General features: G+C 44.5%; 1 pseudogene; it reads left to right on the forward strand.

Annotated features, from left to right (window-relative positions):
- LOC140410920 (derlin-2-like) overlaps positions 1 to 16,365 on the forward strand; it is a 39,993-nt pseudogene that overhangs the window by 9,001 nt on the left and 14,627 nt on the right.

A 16,365-nucleotide genomic window follows, 5' to 3' on the forward strand; every position in this document is an offset into this window, starting at 1 on the left:
GTAAAAGCTATATGTAGCTATATCAGATGAAGCAGAAAAAGCTTAATACAGTAGAAAGCCTAGATGAGTATAGAAAATACAGGGGTGACGTAAAAAAAGGAAATTTGGAAAGCAGCGAGGATATGGAAAAATATTCTCGGGTAAAATCAAAGAAAACCCTAGGATGGTTCAGCAGTACATTAAGCGCAAGAAGATAACAAAGGTAAAAGTGGGACCTATGATGTACATGGTAACTAATGCATTGATGCTGAAGATGTGGGCAGGGTTCTCAGTGAGTTCTTTGTCTCTGTCATCAACGAGAGCGATGTTACAGATTTTCTGGTGAAAGAGGAATGTGAAATATTAGAGATAATAAGCATAATGAAAGAGAAGGTACTGGAGGGACTGACATCCTTGAAGGTGGATAAATCACCAGGGTCAGATAGATTGTATCCCAGAGTGTTGAAGGAAGCCAGGGAGGAAATAACTGATGCTCTGAGGATCATTATCCAATCCTCACGAGGTACAGGTGAGGTACCAGAGGATTGGAGGTCTGTGAATGTTGTATCATTATTTCAAAAAAGTGCGAGGGAAAGGACAGAATTATCAGCCGGTCAGTCAGATTTTGGTGGTCGTTAAATTATTGGAATCAATTCTGAGAGAAAGGATAAACTGTCACTTAGAGAGACATGGATTGATCAGGGGTAGTCCGCATGGTTTTATTAGGGGAATAACCTGCCTCACTAACTAATCAATTTTTCTGAGGAAGTAACAAGGAGGATTGATGAGGATAGTGCAGTGGATGTTGTCTAATAATAATCGCTTATTGTCACAAGTAAACTTCAATGAAGTTACTGTGAAAAGCCTCTAGTCGCTACATTCCGGCGCCTGTTCGGGGAGGCCGGTACGGGAATTGAACCCATGCTGCTGCCTTGTTCTGCATTACAAGCCAGCTGTTTAACCCACTGTGCTAAACCAACCCATACACTTGTCTACACTGATTTCAGGAAGAAGTCTTACAACACCAGGTTAAAGTCCAACAGGTTTGTTTCGAATCACTAGCTTTCGGAGCACAGCTCCTTAGGTGAATCACCTGAGGAAGGAGCTGTGCTCCGAAAGCTAGTGATTCGAAACAAACCTGTTGGACTTTAACCTGGTGTTGTAAGACTTCTTGCTGTGCTCACCCCAGTCCAACGCCGGCATCTCCACATCATGACTTCAGGAAGGCATTTGACTATGTCTCACATGGCAGACTGGTCAGAAAAGTAAAATCTCATTCGATACAGGGGAAGGTGACAAGTTGGTTCAGTGACAGGATCAAAAGGTAATAGTCGATGAGCATTTTTGCGAATGGAAAGTGGTCCCCAGTGGCATCCACTGGGCTCGTTGGAGCCCTTGCAGTTCGTATATATGAATGAGTTGGACTAAAATGGAGGAGGTATGATTGGGAAATTTGCATTTGACACAAAAATTGGCCGTGTAGCTGATAGTGAAGAGAATAGCTGTTGACTCCAGACTGATATCAATGGTTTGGTTAGTGGGAGGAAAAGTGACAAATGGAATTCAATCTGGAAAAATGTGAGGTAATGGATTTGGGGAGGGGAGTGCTGGAGTGCATGTCCACAGAAGCTTGAATGTGGCAGGACAGGTGGGCAAGGTGGTCAAGAAAGCACATGGAATGCTCACCTTTATTGGGGAGGTATTGAATACAAAAGCAGGGATGTAATGATGGAACTGTATACAATGCTGGTGAGGACGCAGCTGGAATTTTGTGTACAGTTCTGGTCACCACATTACAGGAAGCACTTGATTCCTCTGGAGAGAGTGCAGAAGAGATTTCCAAGAATGTTGCCAGGGCTAGAAATTGCAGCTATGAGGAAAGATTGGATATACTGGGATTGTTTTCCTTAGAACAGAGGAGGCTAAGGGATGACCTGAATGAGGTGTACAAAATTATGAGGGACCGACACAGGTCGGACAGGAATGACTTATCTCCTCTAGCTGAGGAGTCAGTTACCAGGGGTCATAGATTTAAGGTGATTGATAGAAGGATTAGAAGGGACATGCCGAAAAATATTTTCACCCAGAGGTGGGCGTCTGGAATGTACTGCCGAAGCGGATGGTTGAGGTTGAAATGTTCAACTCCTTTAAAACTCATCTAAATTGCTGTAACTACAGACCAGGTGCTAGAAAATGTGTTTAAAATGAGCGGCTAGTTCATTTTTTGGTCGGTGCAGATACGATGGCTGAATGGCCCCTTTTTGCACTGTAACCTTTCACTGGAAGCTGGGAGACGAATGTCTTGTTCGTGCCGCCTTTGACAATGTAGTACCCCCTCAGTTCTGTGTTGAACTGTCACTTTTTACCAGAACCATACGAATGGGGCAGCACAGTAACGCAATGGTTAGCACTGCTTTCATAGAAACTGTATGAATGGGGCAGCACGGTGGCGCAGTTGTCTCAGCACCAGGAACCCAGGTTCGATTCCCATCCTGGGTCACTGTCTTTGTGGAGTTTGCACTTTCTCCCCGTGTCTGCGTGGGTTTCCTCCGGGTGCTCTGATTTCCTCTCTCAGTCCAAAGATGTGCAGGTTAGGTGGATTGGACATGCTAAATTGCCCCTTAGGGTGTGGTTACAGGGCAGGTGATAGGGCCTAGATAGGGTGTTCTTTCAAAGGATCGGTGCAGACTCGATGGGCTGAATGGCCTCTTTCTGTATATATCTGGGTATTGTTATGATGTTAACATTTATTCCATATCCCTTGTTGTCAATGAGAGGTTGCTGATTGGTGGTGTGGGTGGCAGAGCACTGCCTCGTGGCTGACCATGTGGGGGGATGGGGCCGGCCGTGTGGGGGCGGTGCTCCACCACTGGGCTGACCGTGTGGGGTGGGGCCCTGCCGCGGGGCTGGCCGTGTGGGGGCAGTGCTCCATCACGGGGCTGGCCGTATGAGGCGGGCGCCGCCGCGGGGCTGGCCGTGTGGGGTGGGTGGGATTGGAAATGTCTGAGTGACCTCTCTCCTCTGTTCTCCCAATGATGGTTATTCGAGGCCCAAGCAAACAGTGTGGGGTTAAAGAAAGATTGTACTCTGTGGTACAATCCATGACCCCAAGGCATTTCTAAGTGTTTTACAGTCGCTAAAGTATTTATTTGAGATAATGGTCATTATTGTGACATAAGGAACATGGTTAGAATCTTGTACAGAGCCAGATTCCACAATTCGCAGAACGGTAAGAACCAGAAAATCTGTTTTGGTGACATTGATTGAGAAATACATTTTTAAGCTGGAATGTTCATTTTTAAAAATAAATGTACCCAAATAATTTTTGGCAATTTAGCATGGCCAATCCACCTAGCCCTCACAGCTTTGGGTTCTGGGGGCGAAACCCACGCAAACACGTGAAGAATGTGCAAACTGCACACGGACAGAGACCCAGGGCCGGGATCGAACCTGGGACCTCGGTGCCGTGATGCAGCAGTCCTAGCCACTGCGTCACCGTGCTGCCCAGCAGCCAGAACATTCATGCTGCCAAATGATGTGAAAGCAGTGGGTTCCAGTATTTATCCGATCATTTCTCTCAGACACTGAGTGTGTTGACAAGTTGTAGTTTATGGGTTAGGTCAGATATTCTAGCTGACTGCTCTGGGCTATTCTAATTGTCCTCTCCAGCAAAGAATCATTGCTGATTTTTGTTTCTCCCTACAACCCAAGGCACTGGCTAAGGTTGCTTACCCCACCACACAGCATGGATTATAACTTTGAATTTTCTAGTACGCATCGCACCTGTGTCCTAACTAATGAAAATGAGCCTTAACCTGTTAACCACAATCATCTCCATCATGTCGATGTAGTAAAGCTACATTCTGTGTACCTGAGCTCTGACTACCTCCAGACTTCTCCCTCTTTTTCTCAATATGATGCCTGTGTATTACCGCTTTGGGGCTGGTGTTTAAGCTACACCTTTTGGTGCCTCTGCCAGTAAATTCTTTCTTGTTTCTTCACAGCAGCTGGAGTTCATCACCCCATTCCAGCTTTATTTTAATCCTGACTTGATAGTCAAGAAATATCAAGTAAGTTCAAGAAATGTTTTACCCCACACTTCATGATGCATTGGCCTCCGATTAATTTATCTTATCAGTTCTGAACCCTGTAATAATTTTTTTTCTTTTCTTGTTTGATATTAATTCATCACCTTCCGTAGTCTTATCACTCTGAAAATCTCACCTCCGTGAATGTCTTCAATTCAATAAGTTAGATTTTTGTAAAATGTATTCAACCTATATTGTGTGCATGTGTGTATTTAATTTATTTTTGTATTCTCTTATCTTGTTGCAGGTGTGGAGGTTGCTAACCAACTTTCTTTTCTTCGGACCATTGGGATTTAGCTTTTTGTTCAATATGATCTTTTTGTATCCTTTTGTGTGTTGGAAAAATGGGTATCACATGGATTTGGGTTTTACACACAGACTCAGTTAGTGAGTTCTGACCTGGGTCTGATGGTGCTGGGGAACACGCACTCTCCCTAAACCCAAATACCAGCTGACTGCATGGGTGCTGTGCTGGAGCCGGGAATCGCACAGCACTGTTTCTGCTGCTGATTCTTTACATGTTAGAAGTGAGGTTGCAAAAAAATACTTTGCACGACTTGGATGCTGAGTTTTGGAGTTTACTGCAATGCTGGGGCTCGCTGGAGAGCGCTTTCAGCATATCTGAAATTGTGTGCGTTTTTTAAAAAATCTTCCTGTTTCCTGTGCTCACAGCTTCAGGTATTGGCTACTTGCTAAAGCTAACTTTGAACTTGTTTGATTGCAAGCTGACTTGCCTCTGAGTGAAGCTTTCAGGCATTGATCCTGGGCTAGATGTGAATGCTCTGTCTTTCTTTAAAGACTTTGTAGATGTTATACCCTTCAGGTGTGTGAGAATTTACAGTTGGGCTCTTCCCAATCGAGTCCAGTCTAGACCGGATGAAACGCCTTCACTTTGTACAAAGTTCAATGAGTGGGCTCTGCCCCAGGTGAGATCACAAAGGCAACTGGAGACTGAAAGCTGCTAGTGGTCTGCAGCTGTTCTCCAATCTTGGCTCCTGTGTGTAATGTGATAATGCTGAGCTGCTGTGGTTTCTGTTCTGCAGCCTGTGTGGGCCATGTCCCCTTGACAGCACAACGCTTTCTGGAGACCTTATCACTTTGAATTTTTTAATGTTCTTTTGAAAACAGTTTTAGAAATATTCTCGTGTCTTGTCTGGTATCTGTCATTGCATAGCTGGGAGTAATTTATCAATGGCTACTCACTATCTTTAAAAACAATGCCGTCTGTCTTCTGATGTAAGCTATTTTAAAGAAAGACTCAGTCACTAACATTTGTGAGCAATTAGAAACCACGTCTGGCTAATCGGGCACTTAATCGAGTCATCACAGCACAGAAGGAGGCCATTCAGCCCATCAAGTTCATGCCAGATCTCTGAAGCTGTCTAATGTAGCCATTTCTTAGGTGTGAAATCGGCCAGTGCAATTGGTCAAGATTGTTGGGGCATCATTGTCCAGTCCAATGTTCTTCTCTTCCAGTGCGCTGTTTCATGACTACTTCCCAGCGGGTCTCTGCTGGAATCGCACAATTCTTATCCATTCACATGATTTGGATATCACTGGCTGGGCCAGCATTCATTGCCCATCCCTAGTTACCCTCCAAGCTGACGATCAGCTGTTTCTTGAACCGCAGCAGTCCATGTGGTGTAGGTACACCTACTGTGCTGTTAGGGAGGGAGTTCCTAGGATTTTGACCCTGTGACAGTGAAGGAACAGTGATATATTTCCAAATCAGGATGGTATTTCCATGTGTCTGCTGCCCTTGTCATTCAGGATGATAGCGGTTATGGGTTTGGAAGGTGCTGTCGAAGGAGGCTCAGTGAATTTTCCAGTGCAGAAGAAACAAGCCTTTTACCCAAACAGATTTTGTTGATGTTGTAAATTGAGCGTCCTCCAACCTGCTCCTCATCGCATTGCACCGCCATATTCTTCTATTTCTTTCCCCCAGATGTATTTATCCATCTTTCCATCAAATGCATCTTTGACATTCATCTCAACTATTTGCTGAGGTCGTGTGTTCCACTCTGTAATTTTAAAAATAATTCACTATTGCACTTATTAGCCACTATCCTATGTTTATGAACCCTGGTTTTGATCTTGTCCGTAAATGGAAACCCCATTTCTACGTTTACCCTATTGAATCCAAGTCCTAATTAAAGGCCTCCATTAGATCATCTCTTTTTTTTCCCGAGAGAATAAGCTCTCGCCTGTTCAAATTGATCGAAGGTGATTGTTTCACTTCTCACTGAGCTTAATCACAGCACCCTGACTGCTGGTGTGGCTACATTCTGCTCATGCATTCTGGTAGTATTTGGAAGCTGTGATCATCTGGTTCCACTAGGTCACTTTTGGAGCCACCTGAACGGTGAGCTGTCATGTCTTTAATATCCTTGAACTTCTTGTGACCTGCGGGCTTAACCGAAGGATTGAATCATTTTAACATATTGGCATTACTTCATTCTGATTTCCATAAGAACTCTGTTTTTACAGCACCTTTCCCGACCACTGGACATCTCGATCACATCACAACCAATGAAGTACTTTTGAAATATAGTCATAGTTGTAATGTCGGAAATGAGGATAACTCTGCTCTCAAATAGTGCTATGAGACCTTTTACATCCACCAAAGCAGGGCAGGTGGGGCCTCGCTTTAAAGTCTCGACTGAAAGGTCACACCTCCAACAGTGCAGCACTCGCCCAGTACGACACTGGAGTGTCAGCCTACGTATTTGTGCTGAAGTCCTGGAGTGAGACTTGAATGAAACCTTTTGTCTCTAAAGTGAGAGTGCTGCTGACTGAGCCACACCTGACACAAAGAAACCTATTATATCCATAGAATCCCTGCAGTGCAGAAGGAGGCCATTTTGGCCCATTGAGTCTGCACTGACCCTCTGAAAGAGCACCCTACCTAGGTGTAAGGTGCCTGCTCTGTCCACCCTCGTGCTCCTAGGCAGCAGAAGCAGCACAAACTCTCAATAAGCTTCAGCATTTTTGTACTGTCATTATTGGAAGCTTCTACATGAACTTGCTCTGTCCTTGACCTGTAATTAGATGTTATTTGCACAGGAGAAAACGTGTGTGAATATTTGAGGTTATGGCCCTTGATAATTTTTTAACCAGTCTACCTCCTGTGGTGACTGCGTGGGGAGTAGGTACAGCTCTGGCGTAACCTTCATGTAAAGTGGGTTTGCAAGAGGAGGTAATTGAAGGACACTGGAATTCAATCTTTCTTTTAAAGTCACAAATCTCTGTTTATTTTAATATTCTATTCTAAATTTATTTGCCCATATTTATAGTGGAAACTGCCTTAGTAAACTTGTCACTCAGTAATTAATGGTTTCCTGCAATTGTTTTGATAAATGAGATAGAGCAAGGTCATAAGAGCAGTACCCAGCAACCCTATTAAATGAACACCCTGTTAACCTTATAACCCGATTAAAATGATGCCTGGTTAACGCTGTGACCCTATTAAATTAATCCCTGGTTAACCCTGTAACCCTATTAAATTAAGAACCTGTTAACCCTGTAACCTATTAAATTAAACCGCCCAATAACCCTGTAATCCTGTTGCATTAATCCCCAGTTAACCCTGTAACCTGTTAACACTGTAACCCAATTAAATTAGTACCCTATGAATTTACATTACAGCAAAAATCATTCGACTCATCAAGCTGTGTTGGCTCTTTTGTAGAGCAAATCAAGAATAATCCCACTGCCCCGCGCTCTCCCCACAGTCCTGTATCAATCCCAAACTAATCCCACTCCCTGCTCTCTCCCCATAGCCCTGTGTCAATCCCAAACAAATCCCAGTGGCCTGCTCTCTCCTCATAGCCCTGTATCAATCCCCAAACTAATCTCACTGTCCCGCTCTCTCCCCATAGCCCTGTATCAATCCCAAATTAATCTCACTGTCTCTCCATAGCCCTGCATCAATCCTCAAACTAAACCCATTGCCCAACTTCAAATGTTTAATCATTCTTCACGAGGTACATGCAAAATTCTCTGCTTCAGTTACCACCCCTTTGGTAAAGTTTTGACATCAATGTCTTCACATATGAAGACATTTCTCTTATCCCAGTGGAAATAGCTTTTCCTTCATTTCCCCATTCAGACATTTATTATGGATGAGGAATACTATTTAGCCCATCTTCACTCATATACCCAGGAGGACCTGACAATCACTCTATCCCCTCCACTGCTCCCCCTCATCCTCCCCCAGTTTCAGCATTATTCTATTTTATCAGTGTTTTTTTTAAAAGATAAACCAGAGCAGGCACAAAGGGTGATTTGGTGACTACTACACTGTAAAATCCTGCAATTCCTGGGGTGGAAATTGGGTAAGGAAAGGATGAGGGCTTGAGCGTGATATTCCTGTGGTAGAATAGGTTGCCACAACTCACCGTTTAGGCTGACACAAAGAAAGCCAAAATGTCACGGGCTAGTCAACACATGGGAGTTTTATCGCAATAGAGTTGTTTTCAGGTCAGGAAGGAAACTGAAATTAGTTTTTTCTAAATCAGGAATTTTCCAAGGAGTGTTGATCCCGGTCGGATTGGCACTCTGCTCTTTGTTTACCTGGAACTTTAAAAAAAAAAAAAAATTTAGTGTACCCAATTCTTTTTTTCGAATTTAGTGTGGCCAATCCACCTACCCTGCACATCTTTTTGGGTTGTGGGTAAGACCCACGCAGATATGCAAACTCCATACAGACAGTGAACCGGGGCAGGGATCAAACCCGGGTCCTCGGTGTCGTGAGGCAGCACTGCGCCACTGTGCCGCCCTCTTTACCTGGAACTTAAGCTGCTCCTTTCTCGCCCAACCTTCTGACTCGTGTCAGGTGAAAACTGTGTAGTGAAGTGGGTCCCTAACATCTGTGCCAAGGGCAGCTGAGTCCTAGGTAAGAAGGTTGTTGTAAAGCAGGTAGCTTTAAAGGTCCATCCACTTTGAGAAGCTAGAGAGAGGGTAAGCGTATAAATTAATGGGTAGGTGTGTTGGTGGTGGGGCGGGTGGCTTAGGTGGTCAGAGGGTTGGTCAGTGGGTGGGAGTTTTATTTTTTTGTAGTTTCAGATGGTTCCCATTGCAGGCCATTTGCTCAATGGAAGTTTGATCTTTCCAGGCAATTGCTGGCAATCCTTACGTGGGGATTCTGGGGGTTGGGTGGGTTATCTTTGTGAACCCTCCAGTTGAATTGACCCAAAGCCTGGAGGTTATGGACCTAAGTTTTTATTTTTGAATGAACTGGACTGAGGACAGAGACTGCAAAGGTCATTCAATCAATTATAGGGAGTATATATAGGTCAAACAGTTATAGGGAATACACAATAAATGGGAATATACTAAGAGAGGTAGATGAAGTGAGAGATCTTGGTGTACAAGCAGCATGTCAAGTACACAATGTTGTAAAGAAAGCATATGGATTGCTCTCCTTCATTGGCAAGAGGTATAGAATATAAGAGTAAGGATATAATGTTGGAATTGTATAAAACACTGGTGAGACCACAGCTGGAGTATTGTGTGCAGTTCTGGTCGCCACATTACAGGAAGGATGTTATTGCTCTGGAGAGAGTAGAAGAGGTTTACAAGAATGTTGTCAGGGCTAGAAAAGTGTAGCTATGAGGAGAGATTGGATAGGTTGGGGTTATTTTCCTTGGCACAAAGAAGGATGAGGGGTGACTTTATTGAGGTGTACAAAATTATGAGGGGAAGAGATAGAGTGGACAGGATCAAATTGTTTCCCTTGGTGGAGAATTCTAGAACCAGGGGATATAGATTACAGAAAAGTGGCAGAAGGTGCAGAGGGGACATCAGGAAGAGCTTTTATTATGCAGAGAGTAGTGGGAGTCTGGAACTCCCTGCCCGAGTTGGTGGTGAAGGTAGAGACCCTAAACTCTTTTTTTTTTTAAATGCCTGGATCTACAGGTCTATGGGCCGGGAGCAGGAAGGTGGGATTAGAAATGGCACCTGTGTGTCCTTGTGCTGGTGTGGACAAGATGGGTCAAATGGCCTCCTCCTATGCTGTAACATTTTATTTGACCCTGAACATTCCTGCTGGGTCAAAGTAACACGAGCAAAGTCAGCACCAATTTATTGAAAAACCAAAGTAAAAATTTAACTTCACACAATCTCAAATCCTTAAAAGTAATCAATATCATTCTCCAAAGCTGGCCAGATTTAGAAAGGTGCTACTACAGTAAGGAAGGCAGGCAGGGGGTTTGGGGTGTTCCGAACCTGATGTATTATTACTGGGCAGCGAATGTGGAGAAGGTACGGAGCTGGGTTAGAGGGGTTGACTCCCAATGGGTCAGAATGGAGGAGAGTTTGTGCAGGGGGTTGGGATTGAAGGCGCTAGCGACAGCGCCGCTTCCGATGGCCCCGGGGAAATACTCAGGGAGTCCGGTAGTAATAGTTTCGTTGAGAATTTGGAGGCAGTTTCGCCAGCACTTTGGGTTGGGGGCAGGGTCAAGGAAAATGCCAATTCGGGGGAACCACAGATTTGAGCCAGGGAACTGGGATGGAAATTTTCGGAAATGGGAGGAGAAGGGGATTAAGACGCTAAAAGATTTGTTTCATGGGGGTCGGTTTGCAGGATTGTAGGAGCTGGGAGCAAAGTATGGGCTGGAGCAGGGGGAAATATTTAGATACATGCAGGTTCGAGAGTTTGCCAGAAAGGAGATTCAGAGCTTCCCGGTAGAGCCGGCTTCCACATTGCTGGAGGAGGTGCTGCCGACGGGGGGACTGGAGAAGGGGGTAGTATCGGCGGTTTACGGGGCTATTTTGGAAGAGATGGCGCCGCTGGAAGGGATCAAGGCAAATTGGGAGGAAGAGTTGGGAGAGGGTATGGAGGAGGGGTTCTGGTGTGAGGTGCTCCGTAGGGTGAACGCCTCCACCTTGTGTGCGAGGTTGGGGCTGATACAGGTGAAGGTGGTGTATAGAGCGCACCTCACAAGAGCGAGGATGAGCCGGCACTTTGAGGGGGTAGAAGATGTGTGTGAACATTGCGGGGGCTGGGGGGAACCATGTTCATATGTTTTGGTCCTGTCAAAAGCTGGAGGATTACTGGAAGGAGGTTTTTAGGGTCATCTCTAAAGTGGTGCACGTGAAACTGGACCCAGGCCCTCGGGACGCCATATTCGGGGTGTCGGACCAGCCAGGGTTGGAAACGGGTGCGGAGGCAGATGTAGCCTTTGCCTCATTGATCGCCCGAAGGCGGATCAACCTCCCCACCCTGTGCCCTGGCGTGGTGGGGGGACCTGCTGAAATTCTTAACTCTTGAGAAGGTCAAATTTGAACTGAGGGGAAGGATGGGGGAGTTCTACAATTCATGGGCGTCTTGAGAATTGGATTACATCGAACATTAGGAGGAGGCTGGGAGGGTTGGGGGGAGAGGGACTGTATGTGTTAATGGTGACTGGGTGATTCCTGATTCCTTTGTTTATGTTGACATGCGGGCTAATGTTTGGGGGTTTGGTGGGAGGATGGGATCGTTGTTATTGATATGGGGATTGACATTGCATTTGTTACTGATTATTGTTTATTGTTGGGTGTAAATTTGGGAAAAAATGTGGAAAAGGAGAATAAAAATATTTTAAATAAAAATATGTACTCTCCAAAGCCATCTTCTGGTTGATTTCCATTCCTCTGAGAATTGCCTTGTGGGATATTTGACCAAACTGTGCCAAATAAGGTACTGGAACTAGGTTAGTTTGTGAATGGTAGAGAAAGGAAGAGTCCCATTTAGTGTTAATTATGCCTTTAATTTAAACAATTTAAAACAAGGATTTATGAATAGATAATGCAAATGCTCAACAACAGCTTGTATTTATATGATGTGGAAATACAGGGGTGGGCACAGTAAGAAGTCTTACAACACCAGGTTAAAGTCCAACAGGTTTGTTTTGAATCACTAGCTTTCGGAGCACAGCTTCTTTATCGGGTAAGGCGCCTGATGAAGGAGCTGTGCTCCGAAAGCTAGTGATTCAAAACAAACCTGTTGGACTTTAACCTGGTGTAAGACTTCTTATTTTATTTATATAGCACCATTAACATAATGAAACATCCAAAGTGCTTCAAAGAGGCATTATGGAACAAAATATGACACCAAGCCACATAATATTAGGACAGGAACAAAAGCTTGGTCAAAGAGGTATATTTAAGGAGCCTCAATTTGGTTAACCAGCCTCTTATTTGATACTTAGCCAAACAATTTCTGAAAATCCATGTGAGACACCATTCACCACATTCCCTTCATGAACCTTCTCTGTTGTTTCATCAAAATGTTAAATTTGTTTAGAGAAATTCAGTGTGTCTTTTACCAATTTCTGCTGATTCTCCTTAATTAATTCAACCCACTCCTGGTTCTTGTTCCTAAAACGTTACCCACCACTAACGTTAGGACTGTCCTTACACCAATTTTTGGGAAGAGTGTTTCATTCAATCCTCTGGTATCTCTTCTCACTCTCTCTCCCTTACTCTCTCTTCCCCCCCCCCCCCCCCCCCCCCCCCCCCCCCCCCCCCCCCGCCTTCAGTGACCTAGGAATGTAAGCCATTCAGACCAGGTTACTTATTCACTCTTGAGCCTTTCCAGTATGTCCTGACCCTAATATCAATTTTTACCCCATCCATTTACCTCTACCTTATTGATATTTTGTCAGCTTCCTCTTCCTTTGTAAACTCCAGTACAAAATACTCCTCAATTACTAATCTAAAGTTGATGATACAATGATCACTCTTTCCTGATACTTGGTCCTCTTCGCCCAGCATCATTCCTTCATCTTATTCTCAGTTGAACGAGAACCTTCTGGATGTTCTCCTGAACACATTTCAGAAATTTCATCTTTCAGCTGACAGTCAGAACATTTGAAGGGTGTGTTTAAAGGAGTGAAATCACTGAGATCTTACTGAATTCAATTTGTGCTTGATTGCTGAATGTCATTTGGGTCTCGGCTCTGTGCCAAGTCAGCTCATTGGTTCAGAGATTGCGATATATTCTTAAGCTTTCTTTCCTCCTGACCTCTGTTAAGTGATCCTTGCTATACGTGATCAGGCGGCCCATATAGTTGAAAACCCGGCCAACATTCCCTCTGTTAAGTGATCCTTGCTATACGTGATCAGGCGGCCCATATAGTTGAAAAACCCGGCCAACATTCCCTATCTAAGCATGAAGAGTATCCATTTGAGTGAATCATTGGTGGGATAGGTTAATGGATCTCATCCCAGAATGGTTGAGGTGCAGAATGAAGTGTTGGAAAGTAGAATTGCAAACCTCGCCAGTTACCCCTCCCGGCAGACACCGTATTGGATAGCATCCAGGATCATACCAAGGGGCTGGTTTAGCACAGTGGGCTAAATAGCTGGCTTGTAAAGCAGACCAAGGCCAGCATCGCGGGTTAAATTCCCGTACCAGCCTCCCCGAACAGGCGCCGGAATGTGGCGACTAGGGGCTTTTCACAGTAACTTCATTTGAAGCCTACTTGTGACAATAAGCGATTTTCATTTCATTTCATGCGGCGTCTGTAATTTCCGAATCCCAGTATCTGTAAAGTGACTGGTTTTGTGTAGTAACTTTGGGGGGGGGGGGGGGGGGGGGGGGGAGGAGAGAGGGGGGGGGGTGCGGGGGACCAGGGACGACGACAGGGGGACAGGGAGGGTTTTGGGTTGAATACCCACAATATCAGTGGGATTGGATGTGATGGTGAATTGCAGTCTGTCTTCTTTCACTCAAGTGTCCCAGATACAGATATTGTCGAATGCTTGAAGAAGGATCATTCAGGGGAAGGACAGCTGACTTTCTGCTCATGTTTATTTTTGGTGGGTTTTTAATGACAGTATCCTTTTTGCAATGTATCTGAAAGCTGCCGTCGTCGTTATTGTTGGTTTCTCATACAGTGCTTCATTTTATGTTTTATTTTTCTCAGAATGGTGAGTGTCTCATTTCTAAGCCTATGAAGATCATTCTGAACTTTTTGGCTGTGGACTGTGCAGTGATGATCACAACTCTCTTCCCTGACTATCCACCATGCTGAATTTTTGATCACCATTTGTTCTAAATATTCAGAGCAGGGCTGTTTGTAATAAAAGAAAGGTTTACATTTGTATAGCGCCTATCACAGTCCAGGATCTCCTAGCATGCTTTACGTGACATGAACTACATCTTTTAAGTTTAGTCACTGTTGCAATGTAGGGAAATGATTCCAATGCAGTAAAACATGGCCAGTTCTCCTCTCTCAGTGCATGTACTGGACTCAGGTGATTGACCAATCAGCAGTGTGAAACGCTGGGCTCAGAAGAGCACCAAAGAGGAACTTCCTGTAAATCACGAAATATTAATTGCCAATTTTTCAGGGAGCTAGAACAGCGTTGTAGTCTGGATGTAGGCTGTTCACCTGGAGTCCACTTGGTGCAACTTTCTGAGTGAGCTCAAATGGCCCACAGAAAGGTGAGCTCAGCTGTACACATCAATCCAGAAGGGAAAATGGAGGAAAACAGAAAACTGATACTGACACTCAGCAGGTCTGACAGCACCTGTGGAGAGAAAAGGCAGCTAACGTTTTGAGGCTGGATGACTCCTTTCACCCAGACTCAAAACGTTAGCTCCTTTTTCTCTCCACAGGTGCTGTCAGACCTGTTGAGATTGTCCAGTATTTTCTGTTTTTATTTCAGATTCCAGCATCCGCAGTAATAAGCAAAATGAAGGGCCTGGCAGATGTCTATGCACAGTACCTGGGGACTGCTTACAAAATTGTGCAGCTCAGGAATAGTTTATAAACCATTCACAGGAAAGCAAAGAAATGCTGGCCTGTAACAGTGGGGAAGCAGCAGGGGGAGGATGGTAGTGCGAGGTTTACTCTTTTTTTTTTTTTTTCTCTGACATCTTCTGTGTTTGTCAAATAGAGTTGTCTGTGATAAACAGGAGTTCATTTTTACTTCCAATGACTGATGAACCAAGCAGTGAGCAAACAAAGCAAAAGGTTAGCTTTCATCAAATGCACTTGAATGTAAGGCAGTTCACTGTATGAGAACCAGCCCAGTGTCTAACCTGTTCTTCCTGTCCAGTGACCCTTGACTCTAATACTCAGCTGTTTGGAATCTTTGCAAGCTTGTTCTTCCTGGGCCAGGCCTTCACCATCATGCTGGTGTACATCTGGAGCAGGAGGAACCCATTTGTACGAATGAATTTCTTTGGGCTGCTAAACTTTCAGGCTCCATTCTTACCATGGGTGCTGATGGGATTCTCACCTGCTTCTGGGCAACTCTGTCATCGTTGACTTGTTGGGTAAGATTGAAGTGCTTGAATTACCAAGTTGTTCATGTTCATTCCCAGATGAGCCTAACTGAATTAATCATTGTTTATGTCTAATGGGAAACTGATTCAAAGTAGATTCTGCGGAATTGTTTCTGAATGTTTAGTATTATGAAGGGGGATATCAATCTGCTTATTGCTTTGCTCTTAAACTTCATCAATGCACTGTGTGGCAACAGTGGTTAGCACTGCTGCCTCACAGCGCTGAGGATCCCGATCTCAGCGCCAAGTCACTGTCAGTGTGGAGTTTGCCACATTCTTCCCAAGGCTGTGTGGATCTCACCGCCACAACTCAAAGATATGCAGGGTTGATGTTGATTCAAACCGCAGTTTGGAAGGAGAGATTTTGTTTCATTGTTCTCTGATTTCAGTGTGGAATTCCATCCTGTGATCGCTGTTCCTAATCCAAAAGCAAAATACTACAGATTCTGGAAACCTGCAATAAAAATGTTGGAAATACTCAGCAGATCTGGCAGCATCTGTGCAGCAAGAAGTTCAGGTTGTGATGGTTATGGCGAAAGGCCATGGATCTGAAATGTTAACCTTGTTTCCCTCACCATGATGCTGCCAGACCTGCCAAGAATTTGCAACATTTTCTGTTTTTATTATCTTGGCTTCCAATGTGATCTGTGTGCGCATATATCCAGGGGTCAGGAGAGGCATTGTTAGAGTGAGGAATGGGGAGAGTGGAGCGGGGGGGGGGGGGGGAGGAAGAAAGAATGCAGGGGAGTGTGGGCTGATGAATGGAAGAATTTCAAGGTGCAAATTAACAGTAGATCATCTGAGGTGAATCATGTCCTGGGTCATAAATGTAATCTGTTGTGTGTGAGGTACACATAGAACATAGAAAATACAGCACAGAACAGGCCCTTCGGCCACGATGTTGTGCCGAACTTTTGTCCTAGATTAAGAACGAATTAATCTGCACCCCAGCATTCCACCGTAATCCATGTACCTATCCAATAGCCGCTTGAAGGTCCCTAATGTTTCCGACTCAACTAC

The sequence above is a fragment of the Scyliorhinus torazame genome, chromosome 1, assembly GCF_047496885.1.
Source record: "Scyliorhinus torazame isolate Kashiwa2021f chromosome 1, sScyTor2.1, whole genome shotgun sequence".
In the NCBI taxonomy this organism is placed as follows: domain Eukaryota; kingdom Metazoa; phylum Chordata; class Chondrichthyes; order Carcharhiniformes; family Scyliorhinidae; genus Scyliorhinus; species Scyliorhinus torazame.